Here is a 27,633-nt window from a genome sequence, read left to right as displayed (position 1 = left end):
CATTCTGAAATCACCACTCCTCTTGGTGGATGCGCTCTTTATTCTTTGGGCTTTTATTTCCTCTCTACTTTGTTGTTAATGTGTAGTCTCCGGAATGAGTTCACCTAAATGTGTGTGAACAACCTCCCATATTTAATGAAAGTATTCGTCTGAGTCTGAAAGGATGAGTAAGTTTCCATGAAATAGACAAGAATGAGAGAGGAATGGGGATTCTGTATCATTAAAGAGAGGGACAGAGAAATTGAATAGCCTAGTCAGAACACACAAATAATTAGATACATTTGGAAGAAGTATATATAAGTGGAAGATTGAAGGTTGTGGGGTAGACAGGGTTGCATATAAAAATAGAGTCAGATAATAGTGTCAGAGTGTGAAGGACCTATAGTTTAATAGGCAACAAGAAGAGGAATTTGAGGCACCTGAGTTCAATAGAGTTTAGCTAGATGCTGTAGTTTACTGGCCTAAAGTTAAGGCTATATAATCACGTAACTGAGAACATGAACTATCCTACTAGTAAAACATGTGAGTTCAGGATTATTTCAAGGTAAGATGGCCAGTATCTGGATCCGATTCTTAATCTGTAAAATAAATAATAAATATTAAAATATTTATTCTAAAAATAGATCACTCTTATATCACTTTTAGTACACTGTCTGGCCCACAGTAAATAGATAGAGAGGAATAACCAATACTTTGAAGTTTCTTCAAAGAAACTTGCTTATCCTGTAAAATGTGCAAAACAGATTGAGACAGCATTATGCTAAAGAAAGAACAGCAACCATATCAATGTCCAGAGTCTAGGAAAAAAAAATAAGACATTTTTGAAATGATAAAGGAAGGAAAAACGTCTATGACGATCATCATGTTAGTGGTATGAGGTTCTGTCTCAATGATATTCACACAATTATTATTGGGTAGATGTACACATGTGTAACAATGAATCCCACCATTATGTACAACTATGATGAACCAGTAAAAAAAAGGAGAAAAAAAAGAGACACTCAGAAAGTTTTGAGCAAGAACTGAAAAAAAATAAATGAAGTGGAAGGCTTTGATGAAAATGTGATTAACAAGGATTAAGTATCAAGAAAATCCAAAAATAGGAGATGTGAATCTTTTAATATAGAAGAAAGTAACAGGGTTTCAGCCTACCCTTGAACAGTTGGAATGATTCAATATATGGAAAAAGATGGAGAGTTATGATCCATTATCTATGAAATAATTATTTAATCTCACTAAGATTGCCACTTTCCTTTTTTCACTCTCCATGAGTCACTTCTTTTCTTCATTTTCTTTATAATAATCAATACTTCTTGACCCTCTCTGATTTCAGTATAGTTGGCTGAAAATTTTTCTTCTTGAGCCAAGAAATGAATCTTTTATGAAATTGTGAAAAATAGACTAACATATGGAGAAAATCATATGAATCAAAAAAGTATATTTCAGTTTAAAATCATTATAGAAATCAAAATGTCCTTTAGCACTTGTTGAAAATCCTAGTATATTTATATATTGTCATTTTTAAAATAAAATATTTCATGACTTCTCTTTTTAACTTTCTTTCCACTTGTCTCACTTCCAGATAGTACTTTAACTTATTACTTATTCAGAAAGAAAAAATATATAAAATATATTCTAATTTTTGCCATTTCTTTCTTTACTATAATCCTTCTGTTTATTGAAGCTCATCATTCTCCCACTTTTCATTCCTATACCATCTGGCTTGCTTCTGTTTGACATAGCAGCATTTGATCACATGAACTATTCAATTTTAATTTTTTTAAAAACCTAAAACTTTAGTTCTTCCACCATATTTAGTTTATCTCCAGTGCTCAGAAGCCACATGTGGCCAGTGACTATCATATTGAAAGGTACAGAACAATGCAGAAAGTTATATTCAGTAGAACTTATTTAGATTAGTGGATTGAATTGACTCCCACAATTTACATACCATATTCTGAAGACTCCCAGATCTGTTTCTCCAGCTTCAAATCACATTTTCTTTCTCTTTTCCTTGCCTCTACTTTAGGGGCTATAACAAGACTCACTTCAATGATCTCATGTGGCTAGTGTGGGAAAAATCATTGTGTTGTATGTGTGTGTGTGTGTGTGTATATATATATATATATATATATATATTTGGTACTGAACCCAGTGGTGCTTTACCACTGAGGTATATCCGGGCTCTTTTCATCTTTTGTCTTGAGACAGGGTCTCACTGAGTTACTTAAGGACTCCTATGTTGCTGAGTCTGTCTTCAAACTTCAACCTCCCAAGTTCCTGGGATTGCAGGTGCGTGCCACTGTGACTAGCTGTATCTAGTTTTTTTTTTTTTTTTTTTTTTTAAGGAAAACAAAAATAAAGTTATTTATTCTTTCTCTTTTTCTTCCTGCATTGACAGTCATGGCTGGGATGGGATGTGCTATCTTACATTCATGAGGAAATACATGCAAAAACATCACAGATACAGACCTTGAATCAAAGCCAACCATACTTTTAATAAGTGAGAAGGAAGTCACTAAGCACTGTTATTCTGTGATTTAAAATCAAATAACATTTCCAGTGGATAGTCTAGGTAAATCTGTTGTGGAATAATTGATAGATCCATAAAAATAATCAACACCATTAACTAAAAACATCTTCCTACACCATCACAATGTTTCTCAATCACAGAACTGGTTTGCTGTCTCCATCCTTTCTGGAATGTAAGCTCTGTAAGGTTTCAAATGTGACCTGTTTTATTCATTATTATGTATGCAGTGTCTAGAGTGAAGCCTGTCTTATATTTAGTACTCAAGAAATACCTATTGAAAAAAAAGTTTTTACATGAATATCCCATTTAAGAGAGACTGAATACAGACTTTGAAGACCCTGAGGTTCACAGACCATGAAGTGAGCTGAGATAGTGAGTCACCCAACTAAAGCCATTTTAAAGAAAATAGGAAGATCTTACCTGCTTTAGGCTAGGAGAAGGGAGCAGGGGACCAGAAACTTCTGTGATATCTTCGTAAATTCCAGGGAACAAGCTTTTGTTCTTCCTTGTTCTACTTTACTTCATTTTACCTAAACATATATTGTAAATAAATAGCAGCTATTCTGATAATGATGATCCCTAATAGAATTCCTGACTTACAAGTTCCCCTGCTATACTTGCTATAATGTTTGGACGATGATTAAACCACTAATATTCCTCATTTTACAGAAAAACTAAAATATTGAGAGTTTCAATGTTTTATGTAACATACACAGCCCTTTAGAGAATATGTCTAGCCTAGGACAAATCATTGCTTCTGATGTAATTTTATTATTCTTTTGACATCAAAATATATATTACAAATGGTTCTTTATGATAACAATAAATTGGCATCTTCCCACAGATGCCTGAGTCTTTTTAAGACTGGTGATACAGAAATACAGTCAAAGATGTTTCTCATATTGTACTCTGATTTATAGTAAATTATTGCAGTTTGCTAGGTAGCCATAATTTTGCAATTTATGGAATATAGTTAAACTATTTAGGTCTCTGTGATAGAGAACTGATCTATTGCTAAACATTAGCTGTCAACGTGAGTTTCCCAGTTTATCAGGCATTATTAATCATCCTGTTTGTGTTGGCAAGTGGCTCAAAATAATGTAGTACAGACAAAAATTCAAAATATTTTGTAACTAATGAGCTTACCCTGTATTGCACTTGAATATATATGTATTTTTATTGTGGCAAGAACACTTAAGATGAGATCTGCCTTCTTAAGTTTTAGGTGTACAATACATTTATTATTATCATTAACTTTAAACAGAATGTTGCACAACAGATATTGGGAACTTGTTTTTTGTAATCAAAATTTTGTATCTTTAGAAAAGCAACTTGCTGTTTCCTAGTCCCCAAGTCCCAGGTAACCAACATTCTACTTTCTGCTTCTGTTCATTTCATATACCCCATATAAGTGGAATAATATAGTACTTTCTTTTTGCACCTAACTTATTTTACATAGCATGATGTCTACAGGGTCCAACCATGTTGTTATGTGGTATGTATATGGTGGGTTGCTGTCTTTTTAAAAGTCAAATGATACTCCATTTTATGTATACACCAAATTTTTTTGTACTCACTCATCTGTTGATAGGAATTTAGACTGTTTTCATATCTTAGTTGTTTCAATATGTTGAATTCAGTTTGCTTATATTTTGTTGAGAACTTTTGCATCAATATCTATCAGAGATATTGGCTTGTAGCTTTCTTGTAGTGGCTTTGACTGCTTTGATATTAGGGTAATACCTATAACACACAATGAGTTTGTAAGTGTTCTTTCAGGATTTTTGTGTTTTGTTTTGTTTTATTTATTTATTTTTTAGAATTTAAAAAAGATTGAAATTAATTCTTTTAAAAAATGTTTGGTAAGATTCACCAATAGGGCTGGGGATATACCTCAGTTGATAGAGTGCTTGCCTTGCCTGCACAAGGCCCTGGGTTCAATGCCTAGCACCAAAAAAAAAAAAAAAAAAAAAAAAAGAAGAAGAAGAAGAAGAAGAAATCTTCAATAAAACCATCTGGTTCTGGACTTTTCTTTCTTGGGATATTTTTGATTAGTAATGCAATATTTTTATTCACTATTGACCTATTCATTCATGTTTTCTATTTCTCCCGGAATTGGTCTTGGTGGGTTATGGGTTTCTCGGAATTTATCCAGTTCCAAGTTCATCAATTTGCTGGCATATAATTACTAGTAATTATATGTCTAATGTTTCTTTTTATTTCTTTGGCAACAGTTGTTATTTCTTTCATTTCTCATATTGATTATTTGACTCTTTTATGTTTTTGAAAATCTAACTATGTGTGTGTCAATTTTGTCATCTTTTCTAAAAAATCAGTTTTCATGATTTTTTGTTTTTTTCTATTTCTTTTATTTTTTCTTTAATCTTTATTATTTTTTCTTTCTTATAAGTGAAGTATTAGTTCCTTCAGATGTAAAATTGCATTGCTTATTTGAAACATTTCTTCTAATATAATATACATGTTTATTACTATAACTGCTTCCCTATATACTATGTTCACTGTATCAATTTGTTTTACTTTGCTTTGTTTGTCTATTTGTCTTGAAATATTTCCTATGTTCTGTTTTGATTTTTTTCTTTCTCCCACTGGTTGTTCAAGATTGTATTGTTCAATTAGCATATATGTTTGTATTTTCCAGTTTTCTTCTGTTATTTGTTTCTAACTTTCTTTCATTGTGGTTGAGAAGACAGTTGAAATGATTTCAGTCTTAAATTTTTAATTTTTTATGGCTTAACATATGATTTATGCCAGAGAGTGTTCTTTATAATCTTAAGAAGAATGAATATTCTGATGTTGTTGGGTGGGATTTTCTGCCCGTGTCTCTCCATTACCAAAAGTGGATATTAATATCTCTTACTATTATTATATTGAAGTCAATTTCTGCTTTCAGATCTATCAGTATTACTTCATATATTAGGCTTTCTGATGTTGGGTACATATACAATTGTTTTATGTTGGTGAGGGATGTATTGTGTCTGTACATAGTGATTTTTTTTTTTTTTATCATTCGTGATTGTGTTTTCCTAAGGATATTTTGTTTTAAGTGAGTGTGGCCCATCTCTCTCATTTTTTATTATCATGTACGTGAAATATTACTTCCCATTCCTTTCACTTTCAGTCTATAAGCATTCTTAATTCTAAAGTGAGCATTGTATAGACAGTACATAGCTGGTAGACAGTACATAGCTGGATCTGGTCTTTCTATTTCTTTAATCCATTCAGCCACTGTATCCTATATTTTGATGGGATAATTTGATCCAATTTCATTTAGAGTAATTATTGGTAGATAAGGGCCTTCTACTGACTTTTTGTTTTATGTTTTGTTTTTCATCTTGTTTTTTCTTGCTTTCTTCCCTTAAGATTTATTGATTTTTTTCATAGTAATATATTTTAACTCCTTTCTACTTTACATTAGGTATCTACTACAGGCATTTTGTTTGTGGAAATCAGAGGCTTACATAAAACATCTAAAAATTCTAAAATCTCTTTTAAGCTAGTAATAACTCCAAATGCATTGAATAACTCAACACTTTCACTTCTTTCTCTCACAATTTATTCTATGTTGCAATTTACATCTTACTATATTCTGTATTCATCAAAAATATTGTATTGATTATTGTTTTTAATATTTGGGACATTTAACCTTCATGTATGTTAGTACTAAAAACTGATTTATATACCACCATTGCAAAATAATATCATTTGTGTACATATTTACATTTATACTCTCATATGTTTCACATGTTTTATGCTTTCACATTTTCTGATTTCTGTCTAATGTTCTTTCATTTGATCTGGAAAAACTCCTTCTAGTATTTAGAAAGGTCCATGTTGTGATGATGGAGCCTTCATCACTTGCATTTGGAGTCAAGTCTATTTCTTCTTCATTATGAAAGATAGTTTTTCTGGGTATAGTTATTGGTGGGCAATTTTTTCTTCCACTGCTTTTAAGAATGTATCTCCTTCCCTTCTGGCCTGCCAGATTTCTATCAGAACTCTACTGGTAGTCTTAGGGAGGTTTCTTTTACATGACAAATATTTTTTTTGCTATTTTCAAAATTCTTTTTTTTGTCTTTGACTTTTGAAATTGTGATTTTTAACATATATCACTGTAGATTTATGTGGGTTTATTATATTTGTTTTATTGTGAGTTTTATGAAACGGCATGTGCATTTGCCTCTCCAGGTTTGGGAACTATTTAGCCATTCTTTGTTTTAAACAGTTTTCTGTCACTTTTTTCTTTCTTGAACTTCCATAATGCAAACATTGGTTCACTAGCTGGTGCCTCATGGCTCCTTTAGGCTCTCTTCACCCTTTCTATTCTATAGTTTTTCATCACTTTCTTGATATTCTCATTTTGTTAACATGTCATTTCTCTGGTTTCACTTATTTGTCTACCTCTTATAATTCACTTATCTTGATTATGATTATTTCTTACCATTTTAATTTATTTTTGGTCAAGCAATTTGTATATCTGTATTACCTTAAAGTCAAACAGTGGAGATATATTTTGTTTCTTGGATTATGACGTGTTATCCTGATTGTTAATGTTCCATAAAGATTTGCATTATTTTCTACACATTTGAAGAAACGGCCACCTCTCCCAGTATTTGTGGACTGGTCTTGACTTGCAAAACCTTTCATCTACCAACCCAGTTGTACATTTTGAGTTTTAGTTTCTTGCTGACCAAGGTCTCTGCCATCCTGTTTTCATTTTGTAATTTGGTTGGTTGGTTTTTGTTTGCATGCTTGCTTCTTTGCTTGTTGATATCAGGAGATATTCCTTGTAGTGTTGATTTTGACAGTCTCTGTGCTCCTTGACAGACTGAACTAGCCCCTCAGATAGCATTTTTAAAGGCTTGGGATGTCAGAGCACACTCTCCTCCCCTCCCTGGGTCCTGGGGGAGAACTCTCAGTTCTTTGCCTCTTCTCAGGCTCATAGAGCCATATGGGCTGCAGGAGTGCCTTTGTCTCTTTTCCTTTATTTCCAGCTCCTTTGGGTCTGGGTTATCCTGATCTCTTCTGTGTTTTGTGTGTGGCAGAGCAGAAGCCAGCCCCTTGGGGAGCATACAGAAAGCTGGGCATACTGAACACAGGATTTGCCCCTCTGCCCTCCTTGAAAAGAAGTTTCAGTTCTTTTTCTTCTCTGTCTCCCAGAGTCATAATAGGCTGAAAGTAGTAACTGCCCTTTCCTCTGTCCTACCTACCCCCAGGCAACTGGATTAGGCACTTGTCTCAGAGCTGTGAGGTGAGTCAGAAGCTAACCCCTCAGGAGGAACACCTAGAGGTGACAGGTGGAAGTTCAATAGTCACTCACCGGCTCCATCCCAGGGAGAAGATGCAGACTGAGGTGATCTTTCTTGGTGCTGAGATGGACCATCTTAAGAGAGGAACTGATTAGTAAATTGCCTGGCTGGCTTACCAATTTTAGTGAAGTTGTTCTTTTTAAATTTTATTTATTTTTTTGGTACCAGTCAAACCCACAGGCACTTAACCTCTAAGCAACACTGCCAGCCCATTTTATAATTTGATATGGGGTCTTGATAATTTCTTAGGGTCTTGCTAAATGGCTAAGGATGGCTTTGAACTTGGGATCCTCCTGCTTCAGCCTCCTGAGCCATGGGGATTACAGGCATGCACCACCACTTCTTAACTGGAATTATGTCTTCCCAGCAAGGTATTTTAATCTTTATGTCATTGTGTTAAATCAGTGTTTCTGTGAAGAAAAAGAACTGGAACTTGCTACATCTTGCTGATGTCACTCTAATTTGTATCATGTATGACCTTTTATCTTCCTGCCTTACCTAATGAAATATCATATAATATATATATATATATATATATATATATATATATATATATATATATATATCTCATTATATATATTCACTGGAACACAGTCAATTCAGCACTTACCATGCGCAAGATACTCTACTAAGGTGTTATAAGTAGAAAGAAAGATGGATACAAAGTGCTATCTTGGGCTGGGGATGTGGCTCAAGCGGTAGCGCGCTCGCCTGGCATGCGTGCGGCCCGGGTTCGATCCTCAGCACCACATACCAACAAAGATGTTGTGTCCGCGGAGAACTAAAAAATAAATATTAAAAAAAAAAATTCTCTCTCTCTCTCTCTCTCCCCTCTCTCACTCTCTCTTTAAAAAAAAAAAAAAAAAAAAAACAAAGTGCTATCTACCTATCCTCAAATGCTTCCAGGAAGAAAATTAAATATTTAATAACAACTACAAATATTCTACAAGGAAGAATTCAATGTTGTCTTAATAAATATGATTTATTTGCCCTAGTGTGTGTGTGTGTGTGTGTGTGTGTGTGTGTGTGTCTCCTACTGGCTCAAGGGGACCCATAATCACATATCCTTGGGAAGGGCAGCCACGCAGGACCAGAGCCTTGAATGCCAGGTGCACAGCAGAAAGCTCACCTACCCTGACCACCAGGAGTTTGTGTGGATGCAAGACTGTTTCACTTCTTGTCCACTCATGTCTGAGGTAGACAGATTTCTCTCAAACAGACCTATGGGGCACACTTTGGTACTTTGATGTATATATTATTTTACTAAATAGCTTGCCATATTCAAACTGAGAAATATGTTTCAAAGTGTCATGGAAGATAAACTATATAAAATCTTAATTAAAAGATATGACACATTGAGTTATGACAGCAAGAAACAACAGAAAAAGGATATATCCTGTGTAGTTGAACAGCTTTGGATGTAAAGATAAATTTTACCTTTTACCATTTAAATGATGTCAATCACATTACTCAATCCTTGTGCAACTGTGTGTCTTTACACTGTAAAATGGATGATGGTACTCAGAAAATAGTGAATGTGTTAAATTACAAAAAACTGATAACCCAACTCATAGCACTGTTTAGATTTTTGATAAATGTTCATATGGCTATTTCCAGTGGAAATTTTAGGCTGAGATATAGGAATTAGTAAAAGACCAAATGTTGTTTTGTTCAAGCTAGTGAACCTGAAAGAACATGTAATAGATAAATTAAGAAAAGCGGACACAAGTTGCTTCTGATTTTGGGAAAGGAAAATGTAGACTGAAACCTGTTTTCATGATTAATAGCAAATCCTTTAATTTTTTATAAAACAATTAAAATGAAGAAAGAATGATTTTGAAAGGGAACTGAAGGTAAACAAGGGGGAAAATGTGAAGAGAATTACGATTGCAGACATGAGACAGTGGGGCACATACAGTCTATCTAGATGATGTGAGGGGGAAGGTTAAGAAGGTGTGCAATGGGGCTGGGGATGTGGCTCAAGCGGTAGCGTGCTCGCCTGGCATGCGTGTGGCCTGGGTTTGATCCTCAGCACCACATACAAAGATGTTGTGTCCGCAGATAACTAAAAAAAATAAATAAATATTTAAAAATTCTCTCTCTCTCTTCCCCTCTCTTTAAAAAAAAAAAAAAAAGAAGGTGTGCAATGTGTTTGAGGCCTTGAGACTCATAAACAGTTGCATATGCTTTGATTATATTGAAAGGGGTAGAAAGAGTCAGAGAAAATTAAGTTTTGATGAGCACAGCAAAAAATTAGAAGGCAACACTGGACTAAAAGGTACATGCTCCATTTAGTTTGTTAAAAACTCATACATATTTGATTCATTTTATTTATGAATAAGTACAAGTATGTTGAAAGTTATAATATAAAATAAATGGTTTAATGCAAGTGAGAATAAACCTGAATTAAATATACACTACATAAAAGTTAGGAAAAAATGACATCTTTGTACATCACATGCCTTTAAATAAAGAGAGCATTGCTAATACTAAGAAAGCCCTCTGAGTGTACTCCCAGTAATATCACATCACACATACAAGGAAATGACCATTCTGAAGTTCATTTCCATTTTTTACTCAAAAAAAAAGGGATTTAGTACTCGTGTAGCAAAATAAATAAGTAAATAAATGATTCATTCATGTATCAAACAAAAATTTTATACCTAGAAGACCCCCAAAATTACAACAAAAACTTCTAGAACTAATAAATAAATTCAGCAAAGTAGCAGGATATAAAATTAACACCCATAAATCAAAGGCATTTCTGTATATCAGTGACAAATCTTCTGAAAGAGAAACTAGAAAAACTACCCTTATTTACAATAGCCTCAAAAAAGCGGGGGGAGGGCAACTTAAGAAAAGAGGTGAAAGACCTCTACAATGAAAATTACAAAATGCTAAAGAAATAAATTAAAGAAGATCTTAGAAAATAGAAAGATCTCCCTTGTTCTTAAATAGGCGAATTAATATTGTCAAAGTGATCATACTACCAAAAATGCTTTACAGATTCAATTTCAATCAAAATCCCAACGATATTCCTCATAGAAATATAAAAAGTAGTCATGAAATTCACCCAGAAAAATAAGAGACCCAGAATAGCTAAAGCAATCCTTAGTGGGAGGAGTGAAACAGGTGGCATCGCTATACCAGAACTTAAACTATTCTATAGAGAAATACTAACAAAAACAGCATGGCATTGGTACCAAAATAGAGTAGTAGACCAATAGTACAGAATAGAGGACACAGAGACTAACCCACATAATTACAGTTATCTTATATTAGACAAAGATGCCAAAATGTACATTAGAGAAAAGATAGCCTCTTCAGTAAATGATGCTGAGAAAACTGGAAATCCATATGCAATAAAATAAAACTAAACCCCTATCTCTAACCATGCACAAAACTCAACTCAAAGTAGATCAAGGACCTAGGATTAAACCAGAGATCCTGAACCTATTAGAAGAAAAAGTAGGCCCAAATCTTCATCATGTCAGATTAGACCCTGAATTTCTTAATAATTTAATTTAATAATTCTTAATAATTTAATAACTTCCTATTGCACACGAATTAAAATCAATAACCAATAAAAGGAATGGATTCAAACTCAAAAGCTTCTTCTCAACAAAAGAAAGAATTTGTGAGGTGAACAGAGAGCCTGCATCTTGGGAGCAAATTTTTACCACTCACACAGCAGATAGAGCATTAATCACTTAGGGTATATAAAATCTCAAAAAGCTAAACACCAACAAACAAACAAACAAACAAATAACCAAATCAATAAATGGGCCAAGGACTTAAACAGACACTTCCCAGAAGATGATAAACAATCAATCAACAAATATATGAAAAAATGTTTACCATCTCTATCAATTAGAGAAATGCAAATCAATACTACTTTTTAGATTTCATCTCACTCCAATCAAAGTGGCAGCTATATTGAGGACAAACAACAGTAAGTGTTGGGGAGGATGTAGGGAAAAAGGCACACTCTTACATTGCTGCTGAAACTGCAAATTGGGTGCAGCCAATATGGAAAGCAGTATGAGATTACTTGGAAATCTGGGAATGGAACCATCATTTGATCCATCTATCCCACTCCTCAGTCTATACCCAATGGCCTTAAAAATAGCATACTACAGGGACACAGCCACCTCAACATTTATAGCAGCACAAGTCACCATAACTAAATTGTGGAATCAACCTACATGCCCCTCAGAAGATGGATGAATAAAACAATGTGGCATATATACACAATGGAATACTACTTAGCAACAAAAGAGAATAAAATCATGGCATTTGCAGGTAAATAGATGCAGTTGGAGAGGATAATGTTAAGTTGGCAAATCCCAGAAAAACAAATGCTTAATATTTTCTCTGATTTAGGGATGCTGATTAATTTTGGGGTTTGGGGTTGGGGGCATGGGAGGATTAGATGAACTTTAGATAGGGCAAATGGGAGGGCAGGGAAAGGAGGGGTCATGGAGGTAGGAAAGACTTTGGAATGAGATGGACATCATTACCTTAAGTACATGAATGAAGACACAAATTGTGGGACTCTACTTTTTGTACAACCAGAGATATGAAAAATTGTGCTCTACATGTGTAATATGAATTGTAATGCATTCTGCTGTCATATATAACAAATTAAAATAAATAAAATATATAATTATGAGAATTATATGCCAGGGATGATTACTGAATGTGTTTCTACCATGATTTATAATTATATTGAATGACCCTTAAATATTATTATATCCATTTATTTTATGCCTAATAAATCAGAGGGTTAAATTACAAAGTCTAATAAAAATGTTTTAATATGTCAAAAATGCATTAACAGTTAACAATATGCTGTGTCCTATTATTTTGGATGCTGGAGATTCAAAAAATAGAGCCATCCCTTCATGAAAAGCTGTATTCCCATAATGGAAGTTAAGTCCACAAAACTATTGTATTTTTTCATGGATATTTTGTTACTAAGTACGTTCTTCTGCCACTGTATATTTCAACCATTCACTATTATAGATTCACTCCTGCGAATGAATTTAGTTGTAGTTCATTCATTTTTGTTTAAACATAATACTTTATACAAGTGAATTTCAAATTGTTCATTTTTCCCATGTGTTCGTTTCAGATTTCTGCTTTTATAAACTCTGCTATGCTTAAAATTATGGACATGACTTCTGTGTATACCTCAATGTTTTTGTGAAGAGTATAATTGTGAAGTCGTTGACTATGCATAAATTCAACTTTACAAGATAATGTTGAGTTGTTTTCTGCTGTGCTTCAATAATTTGTATCATACAACATCAGTATTTAAAGTTATATTTTCACAAATATTTGTTGTATTTTTCTCTATATTCTCTTTACGTTAATTTAGGTTAAATATCTAACTAGAGGGGCTGGGGATGTGGCTCAAGCGGTAGCACGCTCGCCTGGCATGCGTGCGGCCCGGGTTCGATCCTCAGCACCACATACAAACAAAGATGTTGTGTCCGCCGAGAACTAAAAAATAAATATTAAAAAATTATCTCTCTCTCTCACTCTCTCTCCTCTCTCTCACTCTCTCTTAAAAAAAAATCTAACTAGAAAATAAACCTCATAAAGGTGAGAATTTTATTTATTTATTTATTTAATAATTTAATTATTTATTTTTGTGTGTGTGTGTGTGTGTGTGTGTGTGTGTGTGTGGTATTGGGGATTGAATCTAGGGATGATCCTACACTGAATTACATCTTAGCTCTGTTTTTTGTTTGTTTGTTTTGTTTTGCTTAACTTTTCAGACAAGGTCTTGCTAAGTTGACCTGGCTGGCTGGCTTGGAACTTACAAATCTCCTGCCTTTGTCTCCTGAGTAGCCGGGATTACAAAAATATACCATTGTACCCTGCTGTATGCTTTTGTCTTTGATGCATTCCCTACCTATAGAATAACACTTAGAATATAGGATCCTTGAGGAAATTTTCTCAAATTAATACATAGAATTTTTATATCTATTACATCCATTGTGGTTTGCATATTTGAAATTTTTTAATGAGATACCCCTCACTAGCCAGAGGTCATAAAGATATTTTCTGTATTCACTTTTTAAATGTTTAACTTTTCTAGTCACACATAAGTTTATCTTTCAATCTGCTTAGAATTTAATATGACATTTTGGTAGTCAACTTTTTATTAGTGTGATCAAAATACCTGACAAGAACAATTTAGTGGAGGAAAAGATATTTGGGACTCACAATTTCAGAGATTTAGTCAATGTTTAGCCAACTCCATGCTCTGGACCTGAGATGAGGCAGAACCCCATTATGGAGGGGCATTCAGTCAGCAAGGAAATGTGGAGACAGTACCAGGGACAGATATAGTTCAAGAGCACATTCCCAGTGACCTGCTTCCCCTAACTATGCTCCATCTGCCTGAAGTTACCACCTAGTAATCCATTGAAATTCTTAATCACACAAATGGATTAATCCACTTGATGAGATTACAATTCTCATAATCTAATCATTACACTCCTGAACATTGCTGTGTTGCCTAACACATGAGTGTAGGACATGAAAGATCTAGACACATGATGTGAGGTAAGGATCCGGTTGCAGTTTTCCAGTGTCTGAGCATAATTAATCCATAGCCTGCCTTTCTCCATTAACTAGTAAATCAGACTTTTAAAATATATCACGTTTCCATACAACAATAAAAGTTCCTGTGTCAATGTTGTATTTGCCTATCTTCTATTCCCAAACCAATTATTTCCAAATTCCTGAGTACATGTTTTAGTTACTAGAGTTAGAATAATTCTTGATACCACATTCTGTTCATTGCTTCACAGGTGGTTTGATCCTTCTCATCTCATTGCTATTACATAATTATAAAGCCTCAAGTCCCTTAAAAATTATATATATATATATATATATATATATATATATATATATATAGAGAGAGAGAGAGAGAGAGAGAGAGAGAGAGAGAGAAATTTAAAATTCAATTTTAAAATATATAGATTATATATGTTACGTGTGTGTGTGTTGTATTTCAATGGATTTGATTGACACTAATATAGTTGTTTATTTTTAAAAAGTATATTTCCCAAACTACTTCGGTCTTCATAAATGTTCTAAAATAGTTACTTTTTCACTTTGTGCTAACATATTGTTCTCTGATGAGTTAGTCATACTCCTGAAAGTCTTACATTTTGTTACATTTGTATAAACTGTATTGGTACAAATTACAATTTTCCATTTTTAGTTGCCCTATAAAATTACTTTCTGATTTTTTATATTGATTATATATCTAGTCACCCTGGTAAACATTGTATTACTTATAAAAATTTGTAGATTCTTTGTAGTGTTTCTTATTATGGACAATTGTTTGCAAATATTGGTGGTTTTTTTCTCGTTTCATGATCTTTAAACATTTAATTAAGTTGGCTTTTTTTTTCCCTGTGTTTCTATGAATGGCAAGAATTTCTGATATATTATCAAATAGAAGCAGAGTCCAAGAGCCCACAAACTCCTTCCTTACTTAGAAACCACTTCGTTGTAGATTCTAATCTCTGTAAGATGAAGGAAGTCCTTTCTATTTATTGTTAGTTAAGATAGGTTGAATGAATGTTTACCGATGTCAAACTTTTCTCTGAATCTATGGAGATAATCTCAGTCTTTTTCTCTTTTAATCAGTCAGTGGAATGATTCCATCATTATTTTCAACCCTCTGTGGTTGCCACAGGAGGGTCAACTGGATGTTATTTTGCTAAGGGATTTTAAAAATTTATTCATGACACAGATTGGCCTTCACTTTCCTCCTTCATACTACCCCAACATCCTTTGGTTATTAGCAAGGTTGTATCAGCTTCATAGATTTAATTGAGAGCCTTTTCTATTTTCTCTACCCTCTGAAATTTGTATAAACTAGATAATGATCTGTTTCTCTAGTGTTTAGGTTTTTAAATCATGAGATTCAGTTTTCTCTTTGAAGAATATTTTCAACCTTTGGTTTAAAAATAATTTCTTATTAGTTTTCTTTTAATCTGTTAAGAATTTTCTATGTTTAGTCCATTTTATGCTTTTATTAGTGCATTATACTATGCATAATATTGTGGTTCATTTTGACATAGTCATAAATGAATGAAATATCATTTGTTTCATTCAGTCCAAAATACTTCTTTTTTCCCTCCTTACTCCCATTACTCCTCTTCCTCTACTGAACTTTCTGCTGCTGATTTATAAGGTTTGTTTTTAAATTGGTGCTTTAAAAGATATATATATCTTAGAAATTAACTGAGGTATGGTCATATGTCATATGTGTACATAGCACAATTTGGTCATTTTACTTCCACTGTTACTCCTTTTCTCGTACATCCCTCATTAATTCTGATCTGTCTCCTTCCTCTACTCTAAAGATCTCCCTTTTATTTTTATGGGACTCATGCCTGCTCCACCCCCCCCCCATTATTTTGATGTATGAGAAAACATTTGACCCTTCACCTTCTGAGTTTGGCTTATTCCACTTAGCATGATGTTCTCCAATTCCATCCATTTAGCAGGGAATGCCATAATCTCATTCTTCTTTATGACTAAGTGAAACTTTCTTTTTTTTCTGCTACCTTTCCTATCCCCTACTATCCCCCCTCCCCTCCCCTCCCATCTTCTCTCTCTACCCCATCTACTGTATTTCATTTCTCTCCTTGTTTATTTTCCCATTCCCCTCACAACCTCTTATATGTAATTTTGTATAGCAATGAGGGTCTCCCTTCATTTCCATGCAATTTCCCTTTTCTCTCCCTTTCCCTCCCATCTCATGTCTCTGTTTAATGTTAATCTTTTCTTCCTGCTCTTCCTCCCTGCTCTGTTCACAGTTGCTCTCATTATATCAAAGAAGACATTTGGTATTTGTTTTTTAGGGATTGGCTAGCTTCACTAAGCATAATTTGCTCTAGTGCCATCCATTTCCCTGAAAATTCTATGATTTTGTCATTTTTTAGTGCTGCATAGTTCTCCATTGTGTATAGATGCCACATTTTTTTATCCATTCATCTATTGAAGGGCATCTGGGTTGGTTCCAAAGTCTAGCTATTGTGAATTGTGCTACTATGAACATCGATGTGGCAGTATCCTTGTAGCATGCTCTTTTAAGATCTTCAGGGAATAGTCCGAGAAGGGCAATAGCAGGGTCAAATGGTGGTTCCATTCCCAGCTTTCCCAGGAATCTCCAAACTGCTTTCAAAATTGGCCGCACCAATTTGCAGTCCCACCAGCAATGTACAAGTGTACCCTTTTCTCCACATCCTTGCCAGCACTTGTTGTTGTTTGACTTCAGAGTGGCTGCCAATCTTACTGGAGTGAGATGGTATCTTAGGGTGGTTTTGATTTGCATTTCTCTGACTGCTAGAGATGGTGAGCATTTTTTCATGTACTTGTTGATTGATTGTATATCTTCCTCTGAGAAGTGTCTGTTCAGGTCTTTGGCCCATTTGTTGATTGGGTTATTTGTTATCTTATTGTCTAATTTTTTGAGTTCTTTGTATACTCTGGATATTAGGGCTCTATCTGAAGTGTGAGGAGTAAAAATTTGTTGCCAGGATGTAGGCTCCCTATTTACCTCTCTTATTGTTTCTCTTGCTGAGAAAAAACTTTTTAGTTTAAGTAAGTCCCATTTGTTGATTCTTGTTATTAACTCTTGTGCTATGGGTGTCCTATTAAGGAATTTGGAGCCCGACCCCACAATATGTAGATCGGAGCCAACTTTTTCTTCTATCAGACGCAGAGTCTCTGATTTGATATCAAGCTCCTTGATCCATTTTGAGTTAACTTTTGTGCATGGCGAGAGAAAGGGATTCAGTTTCATTTTGTTGCATATGGATTTCCAGTTTTCCCAACATCATTTGTTGAAGATGCTATCCTTCCTCCATTGCATGCTTTTAGCCCCTTTATCAAATATAAGATAGTTGTAACTTTGTGGATTAGTCTCTGTGTCCTCTATTCTATACCATTGGTCCACCCGCCTGTTTTGGTACCAGTACCATGCTGTTTTTGTCACTATTGCTCTGTAATATAGTTTGAAATCTGGTATTGCTATACCGCCTGATTCACACTTCCTGCTTAGAATTGCTTTGGCTATTCTGGGTCTTTTATTTTTCCATATGAATTTCATGATTGCTTTTCAGTTTCTACAAGAAATGCCATTGGGATTTTGATTGGAATTGCATTAAACCTATAGAGAACTTTTGGTAATATCGCCATTTTGATAATGTTAGTTCTGCCTATCCATGAACAGGGTATACTTTTCCATCTTCTAAGATCTTCTTCTACTTCTCTCTTTACGGTTCCTTAGTTTTCATTGTATAAATCTTTCACCTCTTTTGTTAGGTTAATTCCCAAGTATTTTATTTTATTTTTTTTGAGGATATTGTGAATGGAGTGTTTTTCCTCATTTCCGTTTCAGAAGTTTTGTCGCTGATATACAGAAATGCCTTTGATTTATGCGTGTTGATTTTATATCCTGCCACTTTGCTGAATTCATTTATTAGTTCTAGTAGTTTCTTTGTAGACCCTTTGGGGTCTTCTAGGTATAGAATCATGTCATCTGCAAAGAGTGATAATTTAAGTTCTTCTTTTCCTATTTTTATGCCTTTAATTTCTTTCGTCTGTCTAATTGTCCTGGCCAGTGTTTCGAGAACTATATTGAATAGAAGTGGTGACAGAGGGCATCCCTGTCTTGTTCCAGATTTTAGAGGGAATGCCTTTAACTTTTGTCCATTCAGAATGATGCTAGCCTGAGGCTTAGCATAGATAGCTTTTACAATGTAAAGATAAGTTCCTGTTATCCCTAGTTTTTCTAATGTTTTGAACATAAAGGGATGCTGTACTTTGTTGAATGCTTTCTCTGCGTCTATCGAGATGATCATATGGTTCTTATCTTTAAGTCTGTTGATGTGGTGAATAACATTTATTGATTTCCGTATATTGAACCATCCTTGCATCCCAGGGATGAATCCTACTTGATCATGGTGCACAATTTTTTTGATGTGTTTTTGTATTCAGTTCGCCAGAATTTTATTGAGGATTTTTGCATCTAGGGTCATTAGAGATATTGGTCTGTAGTTTTCTTTCTTTGAGGTGTCTTTGTCTGGTTTCGGAATCAGGGTGATGTTGGCCTCATAGAATGAATTTGGAAGAGCTCCCTCTTTTTCTATTTCCTGAAATAACTTGAAAAGTATTGGTATTAATTCTTCTTTAAAGGTTTTGTAAAACTCCGCTGTATACCCATGTATACCGATGGGCTTTTCTTGGTTGGTAGTCTTTTGATGGCTTCTTCAATTTCATCCATTGATATTGGTCTGTTCAAATTGTGTGTATCCTCCTGACTCAGTCTGGGCAAATCATATGACTTAAGAAATTTATCGATGTCTTCACTATCTTCTATTTTATTGGAATATAGGTTTTCAAAATAATTTCTAATTGTCTTCTGTATTTCTGTAGCATCTCTTGTGATATTGCCTTTTTCATCCCGTATGTTAGTAATTTGAGTTCTCTCTCTTCTTCTCTTCGTTAGCATGGCTAAAGGTCTGTTGATCTTATTTATTTTTTCAAAGAACCAACTTTTAGTTTTGTTAATTTTTTCAATAGTTTCTTTTGTTTCAATTTCATTGATTTCCGCTCTGATTTTAATTATTTCTTGCCTTCTGCTACATTTGCTGTTGTTTTGCTCTTCCTTTTCTAGGGCTTTGAGATGAAGTGTGAGCTCATTTATTTGTTGTTTTTTTCTTTTTTTGAGGAATGACCACCAGGCGATGAATTTTCCTCTTAAAACGGCTTTCATTGTGTCCCATAGATTCCGATATGTTGTGTCTGTATTTTCATTTATCTCTAAGAATTTTTTGATTTCCTCCTTTATGTCTTCTGTAACCCATGGATCATTCAGTAACATTGTTCATTTTCCATGTGATGTAGGATTTTTCCTTCCTTCTTTTATCATTGATTTCCAGTTTCATTCCATTATGATCAGATAAAATGCATGGTATTATCTCCACCCCTTTATGTTTACTGAGGGTTGCCCTATGGCATAATATATGGTCTATTTTTGAGAAGGATCCATGTGCTGCTGAGAAAAAAGTATATCCATTTGATGATGGTTGATATATTCTATATATGTCAGTTAAGTCTAGGTTATTGATTGTGATATTGAGTTCTATAGTTTCTTTATTCAACTTTTGTTTGGAGGATCTGTCCAATGGTGAGAGAGGTGTGTTGAAGTCACCCATAATTATTGTGTTGTGGTCTATTTGATTCTTGAACTTGAGGAGAATTTGTTTTATGAATGTCGTAGCACCATTATTTGGTGCATAAATATTGATAATTGTTTTGTCTTGTTGGTGAATGGTTCCTTTTAACAGTATATAATGTCCTTCTTTATCCCTTTTGATTAACTTAGTCTTGAAGTCGATTTTATTCGATATGAGGATGGCCACCCCTGCTTGCTTACGAGGACAGTGTGCATGGTATATTTTTTCCCCATCCTTTCACCTACAGCCTGTGTATATCTTTTCCAATCAGATGTGTCTCCTGGAGGCAGCATATTGTTGGATTTGTTTTTTTTAATCCATGATACCAGCCTATGTCACTTTATTGGAGAGTTTAAGCCATTAACATTCAGAGTTACTATTGATATATGGTTTGTACTTCCATCCATGTTTGATTATTTATCCTTTTTTAAAAAAATTTAGTTTGTTTCTCCATGATTATCTTTCCCCTCGCCCTCTGTCTTTACTGAGGCACTTCACACTAATGGTTTTGGTTATTGTTTTTCATTTCTTCCTCATGTAGTGTTTTGATCAAAATGCTTTGCAATGCTGGTTTTCTGGCTGCAAATTCTTTTAAGTTTTGTTTATCATGAAAGATTTTTATTTCGTTGTCATACCTTAAGCTTAATTTTGCTGGATACACAATTCTTGGTTGGCATCCATTGTCTTTCAGTATTTGAAATACATTGTTCCATGATCTTCTTGCTTTCAGTGTCTGTGATAAAAAATCCGTTGGTATCCTTATTGGTTTACCCCTGAATGTAATCTGTCTCCTTTTTCTTGTAGCTTTTAATATTTTCGCTTTGTTCTGTATATTGGATATCTTCATAACAATGTGTCTTGGCATTGGTCTACTGTGATTTTGTGTGCTCGGTGTCCTGTATGCATCTTCAATTTGTATATCTGTTTCCTTTTTTATTTCTGGAAAGTTTTCTGTAATTATTTCATTCAGCAGGTTACTCATTCCCTTTGTTTGAATCTCTGTACCTTCTTCTATCCCGATGACTCGTAAGTTTGGAACCAATCACTGTGCAGCAGCTCCTCCCAGACTGGGCGAGTCTCCAATCCTGAGTGCCTAGGGCCTCCTCTTGTGTCTAGTCACTTCCCACTTTTCCTCTAGCCAGGCCCCTCTCACGGGTGCCGCTCACCACAATACTGGATACATGCCAGGTCTGCTGCTCCCGGGAGCCCTCTTCCAGTTTGCCATTCCCTCAGACCCTAAGTTTGTGGAGCTTGGGGCTGAGAATCCTCAGCGAATTTTACTTGCCCTCCGGTAGCCACGTCCCCGGTAGCTGGTGCAAGAGACCTCAGCTGTCAGCCCTGGTGGGAGCGGTAGTTCCGCGCCTCGGGTCCCACGCCACCTCTGATTCCCTAGGGCTGGGTATCGCGCTCATGGGAGAGCTGGGAGGGGCCCTTATGGGAGAGCTGGGAGGAGCCTTTAAGGTTTCCCCGATGTGTGGAGATGGAAGGCTAGGGAATTGCACACCTGTAGCCGCAGGTTTCAATGAAGTTATCTCTTCTGCTGCAATCTGATCACGTCAGTTCTCTGCCATGGTGGTGTCTCTTGCAAATGGCGACAGTTCGTTTCCCTTTGCCGGGCAACCAATGCAACGGGTGGGTCCTTACTGTCTCTCCCAAGCCCCGTTTCAATCCTGTGGCCACTACCTATGAAGGCTCGGTAGGCATTTACCTCCGTAGGATGAGAAGGGCTGACCAGTTGTTTCAGCCGGATGGATTAGTGCTGAGTCACAGCTGTTTGTCTGCGGGAAGCAGGCGAACGGGAGCTTGAATTCAGCCGATCCAGGTTCAGTGTGTGTTCTGAGAGGCCCAGACTGTTCACCCCAGATCCACATCAGCTCAGCATTGCCTAGTGATCTTGAGCAAACAGATTTAGGTTATTTACAACTCCCTATGCCTGCACAGCTGAAGAGGTCAGGGACTTGATCTCTCTGCACCCGCCGCCATGTTGGAATCTCCAGCTAAGTGAAACTTAATCAATTCTTCTGTTGATGGGCTTGGTTCTATAACTTGGCTATCGTAAATTGCAGTGTGATAAATATTAATGAGTCTGCTTCACCATCGTTTTCTGCTTTCAGCTCTTTAGGATTGATATCAAGGAGTGCTATAGCTGGGTCACATGGTTGTTCCATTCCTAGATTTTGAGGAATCTCCATAATGCTTTCCAGCAGGATTGTACTAATTTGTAGCTCTACCAATAATGTAAGAGTGCGCCTTTTCCCCTACATCCTCACCAGGATTTATTATTATTATTATGCTTAATTATTGCTATTCTAGCTAGAGTGAGATGAACTCTCAATGTAATTTTGATTTGCATTTCCCTGATTGTCAAGGATGTTGGACATTTTTTATGTACTTCTTGACTGTTTAACATATTTCTTCTTTTCAGATATATCCACTTAGTTCTTTTGCCCATTTATTGATTGAGTTATTTGGTTTTGGGTGTTAAGTTTTTGAGTTCCTCATATTTTCTGGATAATAATTTCATTTTTTTTCCATTCTATATGCTCTTGCTTTATGTTCTTGTTTCCTCTGCTATGCAGAAGCTTTTTAATTTATTGCCTTCCCACTTATTGATTCTAAGTTTTATTTTTTGTACATTAGGGGTCTTTTTAAGGAATTCAATGCCTATGACTATATGTTGGAGTGTTAAAACTATAGTTTGTTCTAGAAGTTGCAAAGTGTCTGGTCTAATTCCTAGGTCTTTGATCCACCTTGAAATGACATTTGTGCAGGGAAAGAAAATACGGATCTAGTTTCATCCTCCTACATATGGGTACACAGTTTTCCCAGCACCACTTGTTTAAAAAGATATCTTTTCTCCATTTTGTTATTCGGGTACCTTTTTGTGTTTTTGAGTATCAAATGACTGTAACTATGCTGGTTTATCTCTGTGTTTTGATGAACCCATGCTGGTTTTTTCCTCCAATTATTATTGTATAATTTAAGGTCCAGTAATTGTATAATTTAATGTCCAGCATCACTTCTTCTTTCTCAATATTACTTTGGATATTCTTGGTCTCTTATTCTTCCAAATAAATTTTAGAACTGTTTTTTACAATTCTGTGAAGAATGTCATTGGTATATGGTTGGGGATTACATTGTATTTATATAAGTTTTCTGATATTATGATCATTTTGACAATCTTAATTCTGCCTAAGAACATGAAGGGGGGGGGGGAGTTTTCATCTTCTAAGCTCTTCCTCAATTTCTTTATTCAGTGTTCTATAGTTTAATATAGAGGTCCTTGGTTAAATTTATTCCCAAATATTTCTTTATTTTTTCCCAACATATTTTCAGTGGGATAGTTATCCTAATATCTTCTTCAGCAGATTCACTATTGGAATATAGAAAAGCAACTGATTTATGTATACTGATCTTCTATCCTGCTACTTTCTAAAGTTATTTATCAGCCCTAGAAGCCTTCTGGTGTAATTCTTTGGATCTTCTAAATACAGGATCCTGTCATCATCAAACAGAGACAATTTGACTTATTTTCCTATTTGTATCCCTTTAATTTTCTTCTTCTGCTTGATCATTTTGCATGTGTTTCAAGAACTATGTTGGATAGGACTGGTGAGAGTGGACATCCTTATTTTGCTCTTGATTTTAGAGGACATGCTTCCAGGTTTTCTCCATTCAGTATAATGTTGGCCTTTGGCCCAGTATTAAGAAATTAGGAGGTGTTTTACTTCTTTAAGCATGAAGTAGCCACGTAAATCACCTGAAATTTTTCTGCACAGATTTGTCTTTGCTCTCCCCCTTTACTAAATCATTTATTACTTCAATTGACTCTTTCTATATATTTTATACATTGATTTATCATCCAGTACTGCTTTATGTAATATTTTCCTCTAGATTTCCTATCTTTGGTCTTTGAGATCTCTTAAAGTTAACTCCTGTTTGTTTGTTTTTAAGTTTTATACCTCCTTTATTGTAGACTGTTTGTTTATTGATAAATTTTATTTTTGAACATTTTGCTAAATTAATGCATTATACACTGCACCAGGCGTATCTTGTAAATATCCTTCCCTGGCCGTAGAACAGCTATTTCTTCAAGCAACACAGTTTCTTTTAATGGATAATCATATTAGAACTAATTTTAGGTATGTTCATTGATTGTCATTGATTTTTTTCTTGAATGACATTGTTTCCTAGACTGAAGAGAGAAAGTAAATATATGTTTCCTTGGGAATATACACAAACCTGTGCATATTTCTAAACCGTATGTATCTACATTAAATCAACTTGAGTTTGTACTGATTGTCTAATTCTAACCCACTACTACATGGTCCACTGTGTCTTCTTCCCCTTGTTTTGTTTTGTTTTGTTTTTCCTGAATATGGAATGCTTTATGAATTTGTATGTCATCCTTGTGCAAGGGCCATGCTAATCTTCTCTCTATAGTTCCAATTTTAGTATATGTGCTGCTGAAGTGATCACTCCCCTTGCTTTTTGTAACCTCCTATTTCAACAGTCAGAATCCTATATGCCACCACTGCTTATCCATTTGTTTAATTTTTTATTTACAGTGTAAATGGTAGTTATATTAAAATTGTTAATCCATAACCCCATCAAAAGCAACTGTAACAAATATAATGCAATGATATATGCACTTCCTCTTTCATTTTATAGCCTCCCTCATTGCCCAAATTCAGTATTTTTTCTCCAATCCATTCTGTGAAGTGTGAACTACATTTGTAACAGAGATAGGCACTTATGTCATAGGCTGTATTATATGCAGGTATTGCCGGACCTCTTACATAATTTTTATAAAATTACATAACTAAAGTTCAGCTTTTTATTTCAAATTTGTGTAGATTTTGGCAAATAAGTACCATTATATATTTGCCACTAGGATATCACAAATAATTGTTTCATTATCCTAAAAAATTTTCTGTGAATCACTGATTGTACCCTTCTGCCAAAAACCAGGGAGCAAGGCTGCTTATGAAATATGCAAGTGAGTGGTTGCAGTGATTATAAATTGAATTTGGACAGGCCTTGGCTTCTCAGTCATATTTGAAGTTATTTTTTCCTTTTTTTATATACATTTTAAACATGGTTATTTTATCTTCTGTGTCTGATCATTTTAATATCTGAATGGTGATATAAACTATTTTTGTCTTTCTACTTACTCCTACTTGTAGAAGTTTACTTCCTCATGAATATAATAAATAATATTATTTTATGTTTGATTGAGTTAACCTGTGAGATTCTGAGAGCTATACAGAATTTCTTCCCAAGAGGATCTACATGATTAATTTTGGTTTCCAGTAGATTCTGTACAACTAGGGCTTTTTAACTTAATGCATTCATTGAAGATGAAACCTAACTGCTTACACAAGGCACTTTAGAATTCTGCACTTATTTTAGCTCAGGCCACTGACCATAGCTCTTCAGAAGAGGCAGCCATTGTTTTGTCCTGTACCACTCACTGCTTTCACTTCATTAAGGGTCTTTTGGAGGGGACCCTGGGGTTTTTAATAATTTCATGATCATAAAGAAATGTTTTTAAGATTTTTTTTCTAACTTGTTTAGGACCTAATTACATGAAATTAGAAGGGTTCTTAAACTATCCAGTATCCAATTCTTAAAATTTCTAGAAGAAACCCCCTTAAGTTCCACTCACGTGGATCCTGAGAACTATATGGAACCTGGCACCTCTAACAGGAAGACAGAAATAGTAATCAGCCACAGCGCTAGTTTTGAGAGTCAGTAATGCATGGATGAAAGTTGTAAATACAGAGTCAAAAGTGATATTCAAGGGACATTCAGAATACTTATGTTTACTGAGTATCTTTTTGAGGGGCTTTTAGGACCAGACATGGAATATATGCCCTAAATAAGATGGGTGCATGAACATTCATTTTGTCCTTTCTTCAGAGAAAGGAAAGTACTTTGTAGATGATGGGAAAGTTGTAGTCAGTCAATATTTATGTATTTTAGCAATGCCCATGTTACAAAGTCCAAGTTGTAATAATAGTTCTTAAATTAAGATAAAGCTACATCCATCTTTACAAAGTTTTACATGACTTTTAAGATTAATTCGTAGGAAATATTAATTTTAATATGGAAAACAACTCATTGTTTTCCACATCAGGATCTCTGATTCAATCCCTGTTTGTGGTTCCAGATTTACCTCTTACAAGCTTTACTTTCCCCAGAATGCTTCATGTACTCCTTTACATCTGGATATCTGGTAATGTTCTTCTCATGTGAATTTTCCCATCTCCTCTCAGGTAGTGAGGTACCACTCTTTCTTTACTTATCTCTTTTATAATCCACTTGAACTATAGTGTCAGATAGATTCTGCTTCTATTCTTTTTGTCTGCTTTCCAGTCTGTAAACTTGTACTTTAGTGCCCAAGATAGTACCTGAACTATAATAGTCAACAAGTACTAAAGGATTTGAATGAGTGTCAAAGCAATGAACATGCAATCAAACTTTGTCTGTGTCACCATCCTAAAGTTGCCAATAAAACTCAGTGTGTATCCAGCCAGTGTGGTCAATACTGGACTTAACTATAAAAATTGAATGACACCAAGTGCTTAATGACCATGTTGTGTCAGGAGTTGGACATTGAGTAGAAGTTGAAGTTCAATAGGATAAACACATGTTTAAGAGGGTTTAGCCAAAGTCCCAAAGGGTTGAATTAGAGACAACTGTGAGGCGTATAGAAGGAAGCTTGTGTCCCTGACCTAGGAAACAAATAAAACAATGATATTCTGAGCCATGTGTAGCAGGTATTTGGTGGTACAGAATTTAGGTGGACACAATTTAGCTGACTAACTGCCACTTTTAAGAGCTAGGCTATATATATATATATATATATATATATATATATATATATATAGAGAGAGAGAGAGAGAGAGAGAGAGAGAGAGAGAGTTGAACTTATCTTCAAAGTTTCACCTAGTGCTGGATATAGTTTTAGTGCCAAAAATTCCCCTATGGTGAAATAAAAATTTAACTTCCCCAAAGGACAAAAAATTAATTACTATTTGTTATGTGTTTTTTAGATGTTGAGAATATATTAAATATTTCTTGATAAGCTATTCCTTTAATGTATGAATACAGAATATAAGATCATTAAGAAAGAAAAATTTCCCTTGCTTGTTGCTTTTATAATCACTATAATGCCTACAAGAGTATAATCAATATTTAAATAAAAATAAAATATGATTTGAGAATGTGGCTACCCTGCACATCTCTTTCCTAGGAAATGATTCTAATATATGTTTTATTCTTACTACAATGGTACAAAACATTTATTAATACTCCCTTTTTGTTTGTTTAGATAGTAAGTCTCAGACATTTTCAGTAACATGACCAAGGATTCACAACTTGAGAGTAACTTATAAGCACCGATTATGGATATTTTTTTTCCAAAGCTCATGATAATTCCTGCAAATGCTATCAGAGCCAGTAGGTGCTGAGTGATAAAGATGTAAACCTAAAA

The sequence above is a fragment of the Spermophilus citellus genome, assembly GCF_964194105.1.
Source record: "Spermophilus citellus genome assembly, chromosome: 2".
NCBI classification, from domain to species: Eukaryota; Metazoa; Chordata; class Mammalia; order Rodentia; family Sciuridae; genus Spermophilus; species Spermophilus citellus.
This window is presented reverse-complemented; position numbering follows the sequence as displayed.